Here is a 2344-nt window from a genome sequence, read left to right as displayed (position 1 = left end):
GAGGAAGAGTCAACGCCAGTCATCACATTGCGATGAAGGTCAATACGTCGACAATTTTTAGCCAAAACAAGGCTCAGATCGACTCCAGAACAAAGGATGATCCCAAGAACTTTAATCGTATTTTAGATATGAATTCTTGACGAAGATAGTCAGTTCAAGCATCGACTCAATAACACGAGCTACCATTAGAAATCAATACACTAGTTTGAATTCGAGACTTCGACAACGGTCAGACGATAAACATAGTGCCAAAATTTTTTTAGCTATTTGATAAAATACTGAATAGACTAAAAATTAAAGAAATCAAGAACTAAAGATAATTACAAATCCTTTTACACTGGTTGAAGGTGGGGCCTATCACATCCAAAGTATTTCAGGCTCTTCTATAAAAGAAACGAGACTGAAATACTTTGGAGGGGGTATCTATAGGCATTAAAAATTACCTATGGGTTCCCGCACACAGTTTGAGATGAAGAGAAGATGGTAAACATCATTATCAAAGTAAAAAATGATTATCTAATGTCGATAAGTGAATGAAGCGAGTCGACAAAATGTACGAATCAACGGGACGATAGAATAACGGAGAAACGAACCGATCGGAATTACGTTTCACTCACAAAAGGCGAAGTACCACTCATGTCTTATCTATTCCACATATGATTCACCTATAGAAGGTTGTAGGTATCTTTCCCATATTTACGACGAACTTTGAATCGTGTCATTCTGAGATCGGACGGGAAAACTATAGCGAAAACAGTCAAGGTGCGCAAAACAGCGCATCGGTCAAAAATCGAGACACAAGGAGTGTCTCAGCCAACCGAGAGACTCCACAAGGAGTGTCTCAGCCAGCCGAGACGTTCTCCCCCCCCCCCCCAGCCGAGACACGAAGGCTGTCTCAGGCCCATTTTTGCTATTTTTTGTCGTTTCTTCGATGTTAACTGCCTCGATTCTGATCTAAAGCCTCTCCAACTGATTTGGAGTTATTTTTTAATATAGTTAAGTGGTTACAACTGAGGATGAGATCAAATCGGTTGTTCTTATCCAAAAACCGAGCTTCTGAAGCCTATAAATATGGCCCTATGACCTTCATTTACACAGATCGAGAATTCTCGAGCGTTGACGAAGCTCTGTCGAACTGAAGAGTGAGGAGCATGAATTTCATAGAGGAGAAAAAGATCTCGGCGATCTATTCAGCATAAAGAGGAAGAGGTCAAGAGATCTGCACCCGTTCATCCATTTTTTTGAGATCGTTCCTAGCTGCGATTCTCGAGAAGAGTGATTATCTCGCTTTGCCGAGATAGTTACTTTAGTTTCTTGTCTCCTTTGCGAGGCAATGAAATTTATATTAGATCTGATCAGTCAGTGGTCCACGGATAAACCCTGGCACAGGCCAAGATCCCACGCATGCAGTAGGTGATAAACGTCTGTTGCGTGTGTTTTAAGAGAGTTGTAATATTTTATTTTCATTTTTGTTGAGTTCATTGTAATGACTGAAGTTATAATGAGTCCACTAATGAAAGAACCAATTTTCCACCAAAACACCATGAATTTAAAAATAAATGCAAATCTATCCTACAAGTTTACTTACATACACGAAATATTCACAATTCTCTAATATTTGCCGACATATATTATTCCGACATAAATTCATTCAAAATCCAATCTTTCCTCCAATTAAACATTAACCAAAAGTTCTATCCTAGTATAAAATTAAGAACATGTAAAATTTATTACCTTCTCAATTAGAGGCACTGTTATCGACAATTGTCGCTCGCTCCAGGAGGTGGCCTCTGATAAGATCACTTCATGAGAAGAAGATGTTTCCATTGTTGCTCGTTTGAGGCGGTGTAGGGGGATGGAGGTTGTGACACTGTTGGAAGGCAAGGACAGCAGTGGTCACGGTCACGGCCAAGGAGGCTAGGAAGGGTTGGAAGGGAGTGATAGAGATAGGCCCACATGGCAGCGGTGGAGTGGTCATTGCAACGTCAGAGTGGTCGTAGGGGAGAGGAGAGATCACAGGGGATAAGGAGGAGCCAGAGTTTGGGAGAGAGAGGAGAGCGGCAGCGTCGGTGATCTTGCGGTCATGGGCAAGGAGGAGCGAGAGAGCGACGGTGTGATTATGGGGGAGAGGGAGAGGGAGGAGAGAGAATTTAAGAGAGAGAGAGAGAGAGAGAGAGAGAGAGGAGAGTGGCGACATCAGAGATCTCACGGTCGCGGCCAAGGAGGAGCAGGAGAGAGGTGTTGTGATCACGTGGGAGAGGGAGAGGGAGGAGAGAGAGTTTGAGAGAGAGAGAGGAGAGCAGCATCGAGGACTGATTTGGTCGCGGGAGAGAGGCAGCGTGAT

This window comes from Asparagus officinalis, chromosome 8 (genome assembly GCF_001876935.1).
Source record: "Asparagus officinalis chromosome 8, Aspof.V1, whole genome shotgun sequence".
NCBI classification, from domain to species: Eukaryota; Viridiplantae; Streptophyta; class Magnoliopsida; order Asparagales; family Asparagaceae; genus Asparagus; species Asparagus officinalis.
This window is presented reverse-complemented; position numbering follows the sequence as displayed.